Here is a 19,537-nt window from a genome sequence, read left to right on the forward strand (position 1 = left end):
TTTATGTGTGGTGATAACAATTACACAAACTAAATTTGCCCTTCAAAGACGAAATGCTCGCACTGTTATTGCGACTGAGCGCTCACCTCCTCGCTCTCCTGTCGGGGCAAAGCGACAGCAGTGGGGCTGGGTAATGAAGCGCTGTAAAAGCCATTCAGACTTCTGTGAAGGCACTGCTGCAACTCTGAGAAAAGTCTCTAGAAAGATAATCCTGTTAACATGCAGCTTGCCGTAACCAAGTTAACCATTTTGTCATTCTGTGTAGTGAACTCTAGGAAGCGTTTATCTCTAAGTAATTGTTCCTGGGGGAACAGTGTTCAAATCTAATACCGTACACCGGTTTCTCTGATTACTGTGAATGTGGTGGTTGGTTTCTTTTTCCTTTTTCCTTTTTTTTTCTTTCTTTTTTTTTTTTTTTTTTACTGTTTATTCCGGACTTTATTTATGAAACATTACAAATCTATCAGTCATTTTATAGTACTTTCAAAGAACAGATGTTGGCCTACAAAATGCTTTATTATTGCCCATGGCAGTATTCAGCATGGTTTCCTTAAAAGGACAATCAGTGATCACAGTCATTGTAGCCCAGAAATAATGCTGCTCTTTCAGAAGATGGCCTGGTATTAGGTCAGACCACCCTTTCTTTACTTCTGCTCTCCAGATGTGGCTGCAACTATTTTTTTTTAAAGTTCATGTTTCAAAAAAAAGTGGGTTTGTTTTCAAAATCTGGTTTTACTTAAGATATCTCCATCCTGGAGTGCATTTCATAAATTGCCCACATATTTTTCTTAGCAGAGAACTTAACTGGCTGTAATTTTTAACACATGGCCACATCATGTGATATTTTCAAAACATTTGCACATAGCTTTAAGAAGGTCCCGGCAGAAATGATCCATCATCTTACAGCCAGCCCATTTCTTAACAGCATATCTGCATTTTCCATTTAGCAGAGCTATATATTATTAGCTTACATTTTGGGTAGTAAAACAGTGTATTGCTGATTGTAAAACATGGACTTTATTATCTGCTGAAAATTGATTTGGCATTTATAGCCACTGTGTACTAGAGTGGCTTTCTGGTTTTAACATTAGTGCTTGCAAGTGATGATTTGTTTAAAGAACAGAAACAAAATTGCCATGGACATAACTGTTAGTGTCCTAGTAACTGAACATTTGGATTATCCACCTGTTTTTTAAATACATGCGTCTAAATGGTGTTACACAGCAGAAGTGTCCTAACAGTCCATTAACCGACTTGTTCTGTTCTAAGTTGCAGTTGCTATGCTGTTATATTAGGAAGACTGTGTCTTACAAAACAAGTTTCCTGCCAAATAGGGAAAATATGTCTGGAAATACTTAAGTCTGAGTGTTAACTTTGCATCATTATTCCAATCATCCTACATAATGACTTTATCTTCAGGATTCAGCTACGAGTGAAAAGCTCTTTCCTTAAGAAGACTGTGGGTCACTAGGTTCTTCAGATATGTGAGATAGGGTTGGGAGGTGACATGTGATGACTTGCTTTTCACAGTATTAAAGTTTCTTCGTCTTTTATGGTAGTAATAAATTCCAAAGTCTGCAGAACATTATTGCTCTTATTTTCAGCCCATGGGGCTGTGAACTGCCTCATGCTACACATGAATGGAAAGTAACTAACACATCATGGAATGCAGATCATGCTGCAGGAATGAATATATATGAATACATACATACATACACACATACACACACACACACACATATATATATATATAAAAATATATATATATATATATATATATATATATATATATATATATATATATATTTCTAATCAGGGTCTCAAACACTCATTTCCTGAGAAGATTGAAAGCTTTATAGCTCAGGCCCTTAGCTAAAGAACGGCCAAGTTAGTTCCTCAGGACAGGTACTTCCTTGGTGTTTAGCACCAGGATATTTAGCACCAGTCACATCTCAATTTGAAGATTTTGGACTCCACACTCACATATTTAAGGCATGATCATCAATCATAGCTTGCAAATCAATGTGATCTGTGTATATATGATTTGAAAAGACCACTTGAATTTTGCATAAAATGAAATGATATTATATGCTAGTTTAAAGTCCATACAAATACATTTATACATTTAAGAGTAGAGGACATGATACCTGGTCCTTTTTTTTTCAGGACATGTACATATACCACTACCAGTTTTCTAGTTTATTTGCTTCATCCTTGCTTCTCTCAAGTGTGTACACCAAGGATAACACTACAAAAAAATCATCTGAAGCTTGGTATTTTGCTTCCAGGTCACAAAGCAACTTGTGCACTTAAAGCAGTAGCTGCCTTCCAGATCCAAAGTGCTGTGCCTCTTAACTCTCCTCATTCCTGGGTGCATCACTGTTACAGCTTTAAAGTTTCCTGAGCATGTCAAACTGCATCTGTGTATGGCAGGGTTTCCTTCAGTATTGATAGAGTTAAGCAGCCGAATATCTTTTTGGAGTGGAAGCATTTCTGTGTGTTGAGTTGTTCACACAGCTGTATCTGGTAGGTAGTCTCAGAGGAAGCCCAGTGCGTATTTAGAAATGTTGGTCTCTTCACGTGTAGGCTTACTTTTTGTTCACAGAAATGGGTATGGTGTAAAATGGAGCATAGAGCCAGCAATGCTAAGGCAAGTAGAGATTAAATTGGGAAAAACAGAGGGCACAGCAGTGCTTAGATTTTCACTTACACACAGACGCAGTCTAGCCATATTGGCCCACTTGGCAAGGCTTGTTTCTTTCAATATCCTGCTACGCTAAGTCCATGTTCATGCAGTTCCTCTGTGAAGCTGGTGAAGTCCATGCCACATTATACCATTCTATCTATATTCACTGGCTCAACTCTCCAGCAGCTCAGCCATCTCTGCACTGAGTTCCATTTTTGTGATGTACATTTGTACTTTTTGCCTCATGTACATGAGAGTCACCAGATGAAGAGCGGGGCAAGTGCAGGAGCCGCCTTCCCCTTGCTGTTGTTGATCTTGAGCCGCGTTCCGCCCTAACGTTTCTTGTTCAGTTCTTGGGTGGGACTTTGGAGATTTCTCCCATAAACTGCTAATGGGCAGTAGCTTTCCCCACTGCTCAGGGAATATGTTCCAGACCTGAGAGTGAGCAAGCAGAAGGAGGATTTGAATTTGTGTGTCTCACTTCCAGAGTGAGGCTTCCACTTCAAAATCTTGCAAAAAAATTTCAAAGCTCAGTCTTCCATCTTGCCCATCTGTGTCTTACACAAACCAGTTCTACTTGCCAATCTTGTGAAGGCAAGTATATGGACAATTTTTCTGGAGGAGAGAGTAATGCTGTGGACTCCATGTCTCCAAGTCATTGAGGCAGGAATTTTCCTGTTGGTAAGCTGTAGGCAGTTGCTAGTTAAATATAATTAACTTTGAATAATCTTTTTGTCTTGAGCTGTCTATCTACAACTAATGGGAAGGTGTAGATGGATGAAGCCAAATTCTTCTCAAGGTGCACAGTGTTAAAAAGATGAGAGGCAAAAGGCATGAGTAATAGACCATGATAAAACCCAAGTAGATACCAGGAAAATAAGTTTTCACCATAATGATGGTCAGACATTAAAACTGTTTTTTCAGAGAGGTACTGATATTTTCATTATTGAAGATGCTGTATTGGACAAACCCTTGCAACCTGATCTAAACTTCACATGCTTTAAGACAGAAGGGCATAGACTGTCTAATCTCCTAGGGTCACTTCAGCTTGCCTAATGATTCTTCATTCTGCTGGATCTGTTAACTCTGGACACCTGGTCTGAGGTGCCTGAGACCTGTGCTCTGTAGAGGAGAGCAGAGCAGCCTCTGGCACCTCCTTCTGTGTTGTGTTTCAGGGGAAATTTCAGCAGTGTTGGTCTTCAAACACCCAAAGGGATTCATTAAATTTGCTCTGAAACTATTATTTGATATGTAGCTTTGTGAATGGACTTCATGTGCTGGTAGAAGAGTAGAATTGTCAGGCTCAACCCTGATTCAAAGGGCTGCACCTCCTTCCTCTGGCAGCTCATGGAGCTCTGCTTCCATATACCAGAGCTGAATTTATTTCTCGCTGCTGGTGTTTTTATTGCTTTATTTTTATTTTTTCTCTACTAGTAATTTCTTCTTTACTGCGAGTTATAGGCAGAGTGTGGAGAAAGAGCCTCATTGTGAGCTTTAACTGCAGAACAGCTTGAGACAAGAACTTGCTGGAGGCCTTGGGATTTGAGAGGAGACACTTCTACTGAAGGTTCACAGACCTCTTAGTTTTGTCCCTGTGCTGCAGCACACCACCTGTTAGTAATGTTCTTGCAGCTGGTTTAAAGAAGTTCTAAAAATTCTAAAAGTCTCCTTCCCAAATTCTTATGGCATGGAGCTAGAGCCTTACTTGAGCTTTTTCATAATGTTGTGTAATAAGCTGTAGATTTATTTCTGTTTCTTACTCTTGGGATCTGGTAATCTTGTGAAATTTTCATGAGGAAAAATTACCTGGTAGGACCCACACATCTGAGTTTATTAAAACTATCCAGCCAGATATTTAGGTATTAGCATGGATAAATGTTCTGGATCTATGCCTGCAACGTAACTGTGCTTTTAAACAGGCACAAAGTGTAAGTCAAAGGTGGCAGGAAATCTTTCTGAAGTTCAAAAGGAAATACCATCAGCAGTGGACACAGTTATTAAGAGTTCTGCTCATATGGTTCTCATTCCTTATGGACATCCCTTTGGAAGCAGACTGTAACAAGCTCTGTTATTTTTATGTTATTTTTGCATGTTGGCAATACTGACCTGACAAAGACCAGAAGAAATGTGGAAATAGAAGAGTGAAAGGAATTGGTATTGATCACCTCCTGGAGAGAAGCTGAGGATTAAGGAAGAAAAATGTATTTTGGTAAACCTTCAAGTGTACTGCAAATTCAGGCAGATCTGGTGTAGTGTCAGGGCAATATCATTCTTTGTTTAAAAATGGGAGTTGCTATATTGAGCTGAGATTTGAGTAAGTGGCATTTGCAAATGCTTAATTAATTGCAGTGAAGTTTGAAATGATGATTCAAGAAGCAGGAACATGTTTTACCTTTGAAAGTCCATCGCCCTTTCCAGCTTATCAATACATCGTTTCTGGGGTTTAAGGTACTACTCTGTCTTCAGTAAGTAATTTGGAAAGCATATCTAAAATTTAACTTGGTACACTTTCAGTTCTAATGCTTTACTGGAATTTTCTTCATATGCTTATAATCCTCTTCTCCAAGGCCTGGGAGCTTGCCTGTGTATCTCCAGTGCAGAATCTTGTAGTTCTCCCTTTCTCTCTGATTCTGCTAGTGAAGCTGAGTTCAATGTCTTACTGTCTCTTGTTTGGAACCACATCCTGCTAAAAGAGTAATCTCCCAGTTAGGGATACAGGGCCTTTCCCCTTCCTTCTTTCAGATCTCTCCTTAATATGTATTTTGTGAGTCATGCAAGCACACATGACTCAAATACTCTTCCTGCCACAAGATTGCAGTTTGGAAAACGTGTGCACTTGCATCATAGGAAAATGCAGCCATAATTTGATTCTTGCTTTCTAAACTGTGCATTCCAAATATATTCTGGTGGCCCTTTTAAGCCATAGCAATAAGCATGTGTACACACAGCCTTGAGTTTTCATTGTAGTTGTTTTATAATCCAAATGAATGCCATCTACATAGACTTTCCTATATGTGACTTCTTCATATCATTACTTGAATTTTTAAGAGATCCTTTATTTTTTAAGGGATTTTGTGCCTTGCAGAGCACCAGCCGCATCTTCCGTGGTTAGCAAATACAAATTAACATTTATTGTTTTAATTTTATTTTTCCAGTCTATTTCACCACATAATTGTCGACTGCATAATTATATCTGCTAGTTTGCACACACTTATTTGTATTCTCTTTAGGAGAAAGTTTGTCTAACTGAAATTTAGAAGAGGTCATTTTCTGTGACAGCATTACTGTTACTACTTTTTTTTTTGCCTGGAACCATGCTAGATATACACTATTTTGGACATTTTAGACTATAAACACTGCAGTGTACAAAAATAGTCTTTTAAAAACAGGGATATGCAATGATCTTATTCTTTTTTAGAAAGTATTGAGATTTCTGTCAGTTTTGGAAGTGAAATCCTGAGTGAAACACAGGGACCTTGAAACACAGTAAAGAAAGCGGAAAGATGCTCTTTAAAGCAACTGTGGTTGTTTGTAAAAGAATGGGTGTAATTAGATATCCAGCAAGGTCATATGGCACTGTCATTTAATAGCGTTGAAAGTTATCGGTTTTCTTCTTGGAAACTGGTTTGTGACAGAGTTTACTGCCTCTTGGGATTGGTGTTTAGTTTTCATTTTTCCACTGACAGGAGGAGGACAACTGAGTTTCTAGAATTCAAGTGGTCCACATTGGTTGAGTTCATCCTTCTATGGCACTACATTTTCAGGACCCTATTTAGGGTCCTGAAAGAGAGTTTCCATCAATCTCATCCATGTTAGATCTTAGAGGTAATGTAAATTACTTAATTAAAATCAATATTTGATTATTTTACTCTGAGCTCAGCATTTTACTGCATTGTATCTTCAGAAATAAAAGCAAATTCCTTTGAAATTTTTAAAGGGCATCTGTGCAGTAAGGAGTGTATGTCTTTCTTTTCTGAATTCCTATTAGCCAAGATGAGCACTTCATTGTCCCCTTGAAAATGGAGAAGTGAGTTGGTGGCTTCTTTGAGAATACTATCTGTGTTTCTCATGTTAAATTTTTAAAGTATTTTGAAGAATGCTTATCTTGTTTCGTTAATTTACTTGCATCTCTCTTTACATTATTCTCTGGTTGTAAAAGCAAATGTATTTGGGTTTTCTACATTTATTGAGTCTGCTGCACAAGCGATGAAACTGTACCTGAAACTTTGATTGAGAGATTGGTATGAAAGCAGAGTCTAAAGAGCATGTATAGTAAGTTCTCTGCCTGGAAAGCCAGTGTTACAGCCTTTCTTTGCGCTTTTCAGACTCCTCTACTTAGACAGAACCACATTTTGGGTTTGATTTGCATGGTTGTTTGCCGGCTCAGCAGCTAGTTTTCTTCCTGTGACATGTCAATTGGTAGAGTAGTAATTTCCAATTCCTTTCATTTTGAGCAAGGCAAGTAATGGTATTTAATCTTCAGACACCAGCAGAAACAGAATGCTTTCATTTATGCTGCCTTAAAGGTTTTGCTTCAAACTGCTTTTGAGTCTGTAAAAGCTCGAAAAGTAAAAATACTACCTAAATTTAAGGTATCGACCTGCATCTCTCTGTAGAGCCACAAGAGAAATTATATACTCTTTCCGTAGTTAACTTCTGTATTTTCTCAGAAAGAGCTCTGTGGATGCAACTGAGTACCTTGTGTTTTCTTGAAGGAATACAGAAAATCATGATGCCTTGATTTTATCCTGACAGCCACAGATATGATTGCATGGTTTTGTCTGGGGCATTGGTTCAAGACAGTCTTGAAATAATCAGTGTCTATTGCTTAATCACCAGGAATGCTTAATAGTTTTGTCACAAGTGTTTTTCTTATTGGAGGCTGTAAGTGTTTTCACTGTCTTGCCACACTAGATATAGAATAGATGCCTTGATGTATTACCCAGTGGGGATTCTGGTGCAGAAATTGATGCTTACTGAATCAGAATCAAAAGGGTTTCTTTGTGTTTTTTTTTTTTTTTAATTTGTTTTTGGGGTGTTTGTTTGTTTGCTTGGGTTTTTGTTTGGTGTTTTTTTGGGGGGGGATTGTTTGATTTGGGTTTTTTTGTTTGTTTTCTTTGTTTTTTTGGTCTCCTTTAGTCATTACAGTAAAGCTGCTTGGTTTTAAATATGTCTGCTTACAGGTGTGGGTATGTGCACATTGTTGCATGCAATTGCTAGCTTTTGGAGAGATTTTCAACACAAAATACTGTGATGATGCAGCTGTTCTGATATTGTTCTTGAAAACAGCTGATGGTGGATCTGATGCTGGAAGCTGATCAGCAGCTAGCATATATCATCATCTTCTGATCCAAACTGGTTCCTCTGGGAGTCAGCTCTACTGTTTCAGTGTGTTGTAATTAAATTGAGTGCTGTTAAGGTGTCAGAAATTACTTTATAACACAGGATAATGAACTTAAATAGACTTATTTGCACAATGCAAATCATAGTTTAGCAAATTACCCTTAAAGGCTATATATAAAGAAAAAAAACAAGTCACCCAATATTCAGTAGGAAAAGAAAGAGGAAAAAATTGGTCTGATTTCTGGACTGATACTCAGTCCTTAAGACATCCTTGCAAAAGCCTTTTTGGACTTAATAGATGCTAGAATAATGCCTGTTATTTCTGAATAACAGTCATAACGTGCTTTGTTTGAAGGAAAAAGGTAATTAGTTAGGATTGGATATGTGGTTGGAAATCCTGGTCAACCAGCCTTTTAATAGTCAAAAAAATATTTCTAATACATGCAACAGATAACTTCTATATCTAGGTCTTACATGATTTTGAGCAACGTTAATCCCCAGAAAAGTTTGTGTGAGTTGTGAATACTCAGCATCTTGTAGAATTAGGCTATATTTATGAGAAGGCTAATGTTGTTAGGAAAACAATAAATTTACATGCATAGTGAGAGCTGTTTGTAAATCAGCAGGTGGTTTCTAAAATATGAGAAAATGGCAAAATGTTTACTGATGTGATGTCTCTCTGAAAAACAAACCTGTTTAAAAATACTTGAACATTCAAACTTCAAATGCTTAAAGCTGATTTGCTTTTCTTCAGCCATCTCTGGTCTTTCTTGTGTTTTGAATCCACAGGCTCTTAATTTTCAGTCTTGAGGATCTTATTTTGCATTCTGAAGAGCACAATAACAGGAAAAGAAAAAGAAAATAATTTTCTCGCAAACCATATATTTCAATAGGAAGCTTCTTTCTATGAATAGATTAGAAAAGTTCAGGTGATACTAGAAAATATGTGCTTTCATTTTATATACCTATGCACATGTTTTCATACAGAATACTAGATCACATTTCTCTTTAGCAATATAAAATCTGCTTAAGACTGAATTAATAAATGATGTGAAGCAGTATTAAAATTCTCCATGTCTTTCAAATCATACACACTGCTTCAAGCAATTTGTTAGTCACAAAAAGACAAGGAATGTCATTGGAATAACATATATTTAAAAAAATAAAAATCCTGTAAGCTAATTTGCCTGTATGCCATTTTCTTACTGTGATTTAAAATTAAAGCCTACCCTTACCCTATAAATGGCTGTTGAACTGTGTACATCTTCTGTGAAAACGTTTCCAGTGTAGTGAAAAAAGGAATTAAGTTCAAAGATCTTTAATCCAGTTCCCTCTGTTTTATTTGATTATTTGGAAAACCTTTCCCTTTGCTGCTGTTCCCCAATTCTTCATTCACCAATAGTACTGAGGGGGAAATTTGTGCTGTGCCGTTTATACATAATTTAAAACTATTGTGCTAGCTTTAAACTCAAAGTCTCTCTCATCTATCATTTATCTCATGATGTTATCTTTTGTACTCGGTACCCTTCAGTAAGCACAGCCTGACACGTCTTGTGGCCTTTACCTTCTGCGATAAAAAAGATTGAAAAGATGCTTGGCACCACCTGGTGAAGATGAGGCAACCCTGAAGAACTGTGCTTCGAGAGCAGGTGACTGATGCTACAAAATGTGCCAGTCTGGGGACACAGCTGAGGGGTTGTAGTAGGGAAGGGGGAGGGGAAGGAAAAAAAAAGAGCAGGAACATTAATACATCTTCCTGAGGTTTGATGGGACATACACTGCCTACTGTTCCATCTGGTGCTTATGATAGCATGGCATATTAGCATGCTGCAAGTTCATAATGTATTCAGGGCGAGAAAACACCACTTGCATACCAATTGAGGCGTCCTCTTTCTCAGAGCTGCTTTTGAATTTCAATGATGTTTATGCCTCCTAAGCCATGACTGAACAGAGCATTTCCGCTTGTGGAGAAATAACAGCAGTGAGGGACTCTGGCTCATGGGGCTTTTCTTTCCTCTCTCTTTATTTTTCTCCTTTTTTTTTTTAGTTCTTTCTACTCTCTCATTCCAATTTGTTTTGTTTGAAGAAGCCTGAAGACGGCTTGAGGTTTTTGGACTAGCTAATTACAGAGCTTCTGTTAATATTACATCAACTTCTTTTAAGGTTGTAGTCCATTGTCTTTTTGCTTATCTCAATATGCTTAAATGTCTTTTTATGACATTTTGATGAAATTACTCTAAAAGCAGTGTCATGAAGCATTTAGAAAATAGCCCATTGCAATTCTGCTTTATATTCAGATTTCCTGTATTACTAAATCAAAGAACAAACAATACCCTGAATTCCACATTTCATGGTAAATTATTTGTGCCTTGTGTCTTCAAAGACTTGATTTTCACTTCAAGTGTGCTACATAATAGGATAAGTATCTGAAGTTGAGCAGGTATGTAAGCCTTTGTAGGAGTGAGGTCTTTTTATTGATTCCTTGCAGGAAATGTACTGGTATGTTCGTTTTATTTCTCCCTACCCTGTCCTCTTTGAAACTCTGCTGAGATTGACACTTGACTGGAGACAATCTCAAAACTCCACCATAGACACTCTTGACTGCACATTTTGTTTCTGAACTTGTCAAAGATTGTGATCTCTTTATGGCTCAGTGCTGTGAATCGCTCTGCAGCCCTCCTTCCAGTGGGTTTTCAAAGTGTGAAGTTTACACACAGGGTAGGGTATTTGATGTGGGAATTTCAAGTGTCTGGAGTAATACATGAGTGTGAGTCTTATTTGCTTTGTTGATGACTGAGCTTCTAAACTGCTTTGTGTGTTTTGAAAGTCCTACCCCAAAAAGGAGACTAAACTTGCTGCTTGCTGTAGTTTAACTCCAACTGGCAACCAAGTCCCACACAGCTGCTTGCTGACTCCCCACCAGCAGGACAAGGGGAAGAGAATTGAAAGGGTAAAAGTGAGAATAGTCGTGGGTTGAGATAGGAACAGTTTAATAAGTGAAATAAAACAATGAAAAAAAATTTTAGTAATAATAATAGTGATAATAATTGTAATAATAATAATAAATGTAATAAAAGATAAAACAGCAAAGAGAGAAAAGTAAACCCCAATAAAGTAAATTGATACAATTGCTCACCACCAATTTACTGATACTCCGCCAGTCCCTAAGCAGCAGCCTCCCAGCCAACCTTCCTCCCAGTTTTATTGCTAAGCATGACATCACATGGTGTGGGATGTCTCTTGGGTCAGTTGGGGTCAGCTGTCCCAGCTGTGTCCCCTTCCCAACTCCTTGTGCACCCCCAGCCTGCACACTGCTGGGAGGGGTGAGAAGCAGAAAGGCCCTGACTCTGTATGAAAGCCCCACTCAGACGTAGCTAAAACATTCCTGTGTAACCAACACTGTTTCCAGCATAAATCAAAAACACAGCCCTACATTAGCTGCTAAGAAGAAAATTAGCTCTACCCCAGCACACTGCTTGAAGAGGGAAGAATATTAAAACAGCATCTCTAGTATAAACCCACTTAATTAATGCATTTCGTATCTAGTCCTCTACCTGCACAGCTGGACTCTTGCTGCTGCTGACTGTGGTTTGAGGCTTTAGCTTAATCTTTAATGCATATGACTGTCATGCTAATACAACTTTAATAAAAATGTACTAGGTAGCACTTTGAACTCCTTCGCTGTAATTTAGTATTAATCCATTTGATTACTAGAGAAGAAAAGATCTTGCTCTAGTTCTGATCCATTCTTTCAAATACATACAGCCATGACTTTTATAAATATATATTTTCAGACATTCATTTTACTATTCTTGCATAGATAAGAAACAAAAATGCATTACTCATCGTGGCGAAGAATAAATTGACTTCCTTGCTTTACTATCTGAATATCTGTTGTCTGATGGCTTAAGAACATTCCTTGTTTATTGATAGTGCATTTAGACCTAGACATTAAAGCCTTAGCTTAAATGGCAATTTTTTTTTCCCCCTTAATATATTCAGGGAGACTAATGTTACTGAATAGGAATGTGGAGGAGATAGTGTGGGTTATTCAAGCAAGTTTAGTCAGCGCTTACAAGATTCTTGAAATGTTTCTTGATGTCCTACAGAACTGTTAACATCTGCATGACTTGTGAGAAGAGCCACATTTATTGCAGCTGTATGCTAGCTAGAATGCAAAAGAAAAAGGGGGCATCAGAGTTAAGAATGAAGCAGCTGGCTTTTGGTACAGAGATTTATAATTTTACTCTTATTACAGACTGACAGTAAACTCTACTTGGACTCTTTTGAATCTGCTTCTTTGAGATGGCAGGTTGAAGGCTTGGGAATTTAGCCGTCAGTAGATGCAGTCCAACAAAATATATACAGTTTAAAAGAAAACACAGCTTTTAGATAAATAATCACAAATAGAAGTTCAGCCTTTCGAGGAGCTGCTCGTTCCAGTATGACATAACTTGATGTAGAGCATGTGTTTAAAGCCTGCATTTGAGATGGTTTAAAAAAAAGAAAATACAAAGATAGATTGTTTTAAATATTAGAGGGGAGCAATAGACAGAAGGCTGCTGATTCCCTGCAGAACCAGTGAGGCCACACAGCTTCTTGTACCTTGTCTTGCAAGGTTTGGGATTTCTGGAGAAAAGGAAAGGTCTGTTGAGACACCCCCACAATCCCAGGCCTGGCTGAACAGTGTAATAGTATGCCAGTGTGTTTGTTTTGCCTCTTCTCTCTTTTTGTGCTAGAAGAGAAAGTGAGAGAAGAACAAGTAGTATCAGAGTCCCATTTTCTGTTTCACTCTTTCCTGTAAAAAAAATCACATACACAATTCCAGAATCAAAGGAGTGTTTAGTCCAAGTTTGATACCATCCTTGACTGTTTCTTTCTCAGTTGTTGAGACGCATTTAAAAATAAGCTAGGTCAATATTTGTTAGTTGTCAATATCTTTGTCCAGTTTCAGTTAAAATCAAAGTTGTTTACAGTTTTGTTTTCTTACTGAGTTGATACAAATGAAAACTGATAATGTCTTTTATTTCTTATGGTTAATATAGCTTGGGATGCTTCCTCTTACCGTTTTTCCCTGCACATTTTAAGTGAATCTATTCTGGTTTTGCTCAGTTAATTTCTTTACAACCTGCCTAAGCCATTCACTGTGGGAGTGCCAGGATCTGTTTTTGTGTCTCCTGCTGTTTCTTTAACAACCTCAACAACTGAGGAAGCTGCACATCTATACTTCTGTTCCTTATTACTCTCCTTAAATGGTGCTTCTCAATAGTTTTCTAATATTTCCTAAACCAAACCTTTTGCTTGTTCATTTGTTACAATAGCACATCTACCCATTAAGAAACAGGGCCAAGAAGGACCACCGAGGTGAAGAGCATCCTGTTGTTGTTTTAAGGAGTTCATTTGGATTCATCTTTATCTACTGACATGTTTCTGCTCTCCATACTGTGTCCTATAGCAGGTGTCCACTCTGATAGCCTACTGTGATTTTTCTCTCTCCTGCCTAGCCTTAGACTTTCACTGTTATACTCATCATTATTTTAGTATGGGGCATTGAAAGTGCTCTAATGTATGATTGCTGCCTCCTTTCCATTCTCCTGACACCAGAGCCCAGACAAAAGCAAATTTTTTAACATTTCATTTATGAAGATGACTGCATTTGATTCATCAGTGTTCACCACCTCAGTGTTCACCTTTTAGTTCCTGAAAGTTTATTTCCACTTAGTGTTTTGGAAACATGTTTTATCTTAATTTTGTGCAGATTGTTGGCACTGAACAGAATCACGTGAAAACCCAAGTAGCTCTGTAAGTCAGGGCTCATAATCACCTTTGGAAATGACCTGTTAGGTTTCTAATGGGTCATTTGTATGCACAGTTACTGAAGCTACTTGCAATAATTATGGAAAAGATAATGGCTAGGAACTCATTTGGGGACAGTTATTCTTGTTATGTTTAGTATTTCATCCAGGTACACCTATTTCCCCATTTTTAAATTTTTCTTTCATAATTTTAGAGTTTGCCATGGATAGTTGTTTTAGTTCAGCAGTTCTTCACTTCTTCATATCCGAGCAGTTTAGAGCTTACCAAACAGTCACTGATGTGCTTTACATCTTCTATTCCAAGAAGACCATAAAGAACTGGTCTGCACTGCAGATGCCAGTGCAGTCACTATCTTTCTGTGTTTTTCAATTGTATCTGCCCTTGGGTTTTAGCTTTTGTAGCATATACGTGATGCCGAAAGGGTGTTTATAAAGATCTGTGTGAGCCTTTATTTCTTCCCTGCTTGCCATTTGATCTCTCTGACTCATTACAGGTATGAGGGAAATACCAGGTTTCGTTTGGTTCTCTGTGTTTTGGTGCAAAAAAAGAAACGGTGTTAAATGTTGTTGGGGTATGTTCAAGTTCATGCCATCGTCACGTGGCTATAGTTGTGCGTGCACAATCCAGGTTTTATGACTAGATATAGTGTGAGTTGTAGGCACAACACTGTCTATTGTGTTGCTTCTGCAATTCCACTTTTGGAATATTTCACAAAGAAAGCTATCACTCAAGCAGGGGAAGGTGGAGGGGGAAGTGTAGTTGGGGGCAAGGGGAGAACATCTAATTTGTTTGGCTGGGGTGAGAGGTGAAAATAGGAGGCATTGAAAAAAGTATTCTGTTGAAGCCAGGGCTGTCTGTTTGCTCTTTTGAGAAAGAAACTAATACAGTTGAATTTTAGGCACAATTACTTAATATTCTGTTGGTATGGTGGGTACAGAATAGTACATACTGATGTGTACACACACACACACACACACACACACACACACAGAGTATCATAGGCTCTCCTTTATATCACGTGGCTGAAGATACTGGGAAGAACTGTTCTTAAAGCGTGTCTCTGGGGCTTTCTGAGCAGCTTGCCATTTATTTGGAGTATTCGGTGCGGGCAGGGGTTTTCCCCGTGCCGCGGCACAATGCCGGCTCCCTCTAGTGGTCTCACTTGCCCGTGGCCATTCCCGGCAGCCTCGTCTGCCCCGCCGCAGTGTTTCCGTCCTGCTGGGGAATGGTCTGCTTTTCCTCCTAAAAATGGCCTCTCTTCTGGTTAATCCACCTCTCAGGCACACACAGTGTATAAGTAGGCCCAAAGCCAAATGTAGGGTGTTTCCACAGCACAGAGTTAAAGCTACATTTCATAAGATTTTTTTTTATATACAAGAGAATGTAACCATATCAGAAAGGGTTAAATGCATCCACATTGAACGTTCAGAGTTCAAATGCATCAGACTTCCTTACTTTGTCAATATTTCGCTTGCATTCGTGTCATTGAGTGGTTTCTCTTTCGCGTCTGACTTCTCGCCCTTAAGTTTCCCCTCCATTTAACTCTCCCTTCAGTGTAATTGAAGGCTCTTTCCCTCTTACAGCTTTCCAAATTTGAATGTTTAAAAAAAAAAATATCAAAAAAAATCACAGCAAGTATTTTTATACACAAAACCAAGTAAGTAAAACTTGGTCACATGTGTGTAGAAGTGTGTGTGCACATACACATACGGGCACACACGTATCTGCACATACAGAAAGCCGTAGAAGCCGCACTGATGCACAAAGATCAATATTGCCATGTTGGAGTAATAGGTTTAGGTGGCTTGATGAAAATGTTGTTCTATATATATAAAAACCTTTTTAATGTATTTGTTGAGGGGAAAAAAAAAACCCTAAACATTTAATTTTAATCTGCTGGGCTTGAAATGAAGTATGTAATGTACAACTGTCATCAATCATGGCGATACTATGATACCTGAAATAGTTTCAAAAATTTGCGTATATTTTTTATGGATTCTGTAGTAATGGCTGATTTTTCTTTCAATTCAGGCTTCAACTGGGGTCTGATTTGTACTTAAAATCCAAAACATAGGGAAGATGCTTCAAAAGAAGGAAGTTTTAAGCTTTATTGTGCAAGACTAAGACTGCTGTGATGCTTTAAGCTCTAGAAACATTGTGTGTAATTGTATACCCTGTGAGTGGTCTCATTAGTTTACCTACAGCTGTTTTCAGTGTCTACAGTTAAACACATATTCCTGAGTGTTTCTGGAGCTGGAGTCTGCCTGCTAGGCTTAACCCAGTATCTCTCTTTCTGTGTGAGATCACCAGAGACTTCTGTGCCAATATGAATTAGTGTGAATTTGCTGGCTTCAGAAAGAGTTTTAATCTGGTTTTATACCTGTTAGTCTTAAACGGCATACACAAATTCTTTTCTTTCGTTCTTCCTTTATATATGCTTATACTATTTCACATTCACTTTTAGGAGTGCACATAATGTGTTAGGGCAGATGATTCAAAACAGTTTTGGATTTGCTAATGGTAGTATTTGCTTTGCTGGGGAGCTTATTTGTCAATAAGTAATATTGACTCATCTAAGAAGGTAATTGGGTCTTCATTTCTTGTGTGTTCATTTCTTGAAGCTTCTTCTGCCTTGTCACCTCTCCACTGCTTTATTCAGGTGTGATCCAGTGCCCAAATAAAAGACATTTGGTGTGACATGTGGCACTGAGGAGGAGCTGACTCGTAACTAATAATGAGTATTTTCTCACACTGTCTAGACAGTGTGTCACATAAATAAAATATATTTTTAATGGCATCATCTGATGATGTGAAAGGATAGTCTTCCAAAGTGTGTATTTCTACAAATGCCAAAGTACTGATGAGTGTAATAAAGAAGATTGTCAGTGTATAATACTGAGATGGGGGAGAGCCTATGATTTCACTTTTGTCTTTCTGGTAATGGCAGTAAGAAACTAACAGTACCAGCACCTGAGCAAGGCTTTCTAGGGGAAATATGCTTAATTATGTATTTTCATTGGTGGATTAATACCTGTCTTGAGTGGCTGAATAGAAGCCAAGGAGTTATTATGCCTGGTCACTGAGGACCACCAACTGTTGTATGCAGCAGCCACACTGTGAGAGCAGTCTGAATGCTCCTGGTTCTCATGAGGCAAAGAACCTAGATCTATATGGGAATGTTTATGCCTGATTTAGCAGCCACAGAGATTAAAAAAATTAGAGACTAGCTCTTTAGTGATTATATGGGACATTTAGTCAACTAATTTAGCTGTCTGTGTTGGATGGCAGGAATAAGCAGACTTCCTCAGATTGCTGTGGTACTTGGTAGAGAGGGAGTTTGGCTGCCTCTGCTTTCAGTATTATGGGTAAAGTCTTGCTCCCCAGACCTGCAAGATTAGACCAGAAGTCTAATGGAACAGACTTTTTGCTGTCTGAAATATCACTTGGAGGAACTGGGTTTTTGGATGAGTAAAATGGTGCAGTTTGGTAGATCAGGGATTTGGGACCTTGATCCACAAAGTGGGAAGCCACCTGTTCCAGACTGGCCACCACCACTCTACACCTTATAGGATCTTGACTTGTCCATAAAAAATTGCACATTTTAAAACCAAGCAAAGCCAAAACTGTATCCATAACCTTCTTGGTAGTCCCTGTGTCATCTTTTCAGATGTATAACCATGGAAAATATCACCTCCTACACCCATATTTGATTCTTTTTGAGTCTAAAGGACTTCTGGCATGTTATATAAATATAAGCAATGCCTCTTAAAAGTACAGCTGTAGTAACTTTTTTGTCTTTTTAGCAAAGGAATTTAAATAAGTTGCTTTTGATTACTTTGTATAGTCTATATTGGAGACTTCAGTTCCAGCTAAATCTAATGAAATAATATCAGTATTTGATATAATGAATATGAATGAAATAGTATCAGTATTCTCTTAGGACTTTTCTAAAATGAGTACAGCTATCCTTTACATTTTGTGTAAGTGCATTAAAAATAAAGAGGTTTATAATTATTTTCTTCAGACTTTTAGCATTGTGTAACAAACTGTGGTTTCAAACTGAGAGTAGGTTTAGACTGGTTATTATGAAAAAGCTCTTTACTATGAGGATGACGAGGCACTGGAACAGGTTGCCCGGAGAATCTGTGTGTGCTTCATCCCTGGAAATGTTCAAGGCCAGGTTAGATGAGGCTCTGAGCAACCTGGTTCAGTGAAAATCTGTGAATGCAGGGGGGCTGAAAGAGTATGATCTTGAAGGTCCCCTTCCAACCCAAGTCTTTCTGTGATTCTGTTATTTACTGTTAAATTAGGACTGAACAAACTTTGAATTAAAAACATTAATATACAAGTTATGAAATTTCAATTGATGTTGAGAGAAAAATCTTACTTCTGGTGGGAAGGATCTATGCTGTGTGTGGTTGAGTATATAAGAGCAGTAATACTACTAATTAATTAATTATTATATATTAAGAGCAATTAGATTCTGATGGCATTTGTGTTTCTTAGATATCAATCTGCCTTGATCTGTAGTTTGTCAAATCGTATGTAATCCTGACCAGGGTAGGACTTCCAGGGATGATGATGCAGAAAGGAAACAAGTTAGTGGTCAGGGAGCCTTTGTGAAAGTACATCTGCAAGTGTGCTGAAGATTTCCTCTACAAGTAAAGGAACTGATTGCTAATGTAGAGAGGTGGTCTCTGTAGCTTGTCAGGGAGGCTGGGGCATGAGTTAGGCCAGTGGTTGGTCTGGCTGTTCTTCAGTTCTTCATGCCAAAGGCAGAGACTGCCTCTTTGTCCCTTCACTTGAGCCTCAGTGTTCAGTGAGCTGCGTTTGGAATAGCAGCAATACTTCCCATGACGTGAAACACAAGAGAATCACTCAAAACACACAGTTCTCTGTTGGATAGATTGTCAACAAAAAGAAAAGATCTAGGAAACAATGTAAACGGGAAAATTGTATTTCAGTACTGATTATAGGACTGTTGTTTATTAACTGCATTAGTTCATATATAGAGGAATTTTCATGGTGTTTGGTGGGATATTTAGAATAAATCCATATAGTCATCAGCTTCATTACAGGCCAACTGTTGTGTATTCATCCATGACAAAGGAACTCGTAGACTTTGTTTTCTGGGGGCTTAAAGGAACTCAGGGCAGCTGCCACAGTTTGGCCCTTATTTTGCTTGTCTCTTCTTGCTATGTATTTCATAAACAATTATGGTGGTAGCAGATTTAGATTTAGAATGTGTTCTTCCCTGCCTTCCTGCATTCAAGCAAATATACATGGAAAATTTGCAAAGCCAGAAAGGGTGAAGGAGAAAAGAGGCATTTAAAAAAAGGTGCAATTCTGACATAAGCCAGTTTTTATTAAATAACTGAAAGTGAATTTATGATAGTTTTGAAACTGTCAAAACATGTCAGATGGTTAAATGAGAGAGAAAAGTTTATTTTTCTATTTCCCCCCCCTCTTTTGAAAGGAAATTATGTGGCAAGACAAGTTTATTTCTTTCAGGAAGAAACAGTATGTCTAAGCAAAGCAAGCCTTGACATTTTGGTCTTAATTCTGAGACTGAATTAATGCATTGCTTATTTTGTAATATGTGTAATTATCTGGCCTTCAGCTGCTAAGCCATGAGCGTGGGACTAAGTTTTTTTGCCAGTCAGAACCTCTCACCATAGAGAACTGAAATCA

The 19,537-nt window shown here is 38.1% G+C and overlaps 1 protein-coding gene across 6 annotated transcripts in view; it reads left to right on the plus strand.

Annotated features, from left to right (window-relative positions):
• The window catches only part of RUNX1T1 (RUNX1 partner transcriptional co-repressor 1), a 116,461-nt gene that overhangs the window by 38,825 nt on the left and 58,099 nt on the right, over positions 1-19,537 (plus strand). The window contains exon 1 of one of the 6 annotated variants that reach the window (XM_014256357.2): positions 9,589-9,678. The exons of the other annotated variants lie outside the window; for them this stretch is intronic. The gene's annotated coding sequence lies outside the window, so the exon portion shown is untranslated. Of the gene's footprint in view, positions 1-9,588; positions 9,679-19,537 lie in introns of those variants that run through there. 6 annotated transcript variants of the gene reach the window in all.

Source organism: Pseudopodoces humilis, chromosome 1 (assembly GCF_049639895.1).
Source record: "Pseudopodoces humilis isolate 2021_Gansu_Grassland_sample_001 chromosome 1, ASM4963989v1, whole genome shotgun sequence".
NCBI lineage: Eukaryota > Metazoa > Chordata > Aves > Passeriformes > Paridae > Pseudopodoces > Pseudopodoces humilis.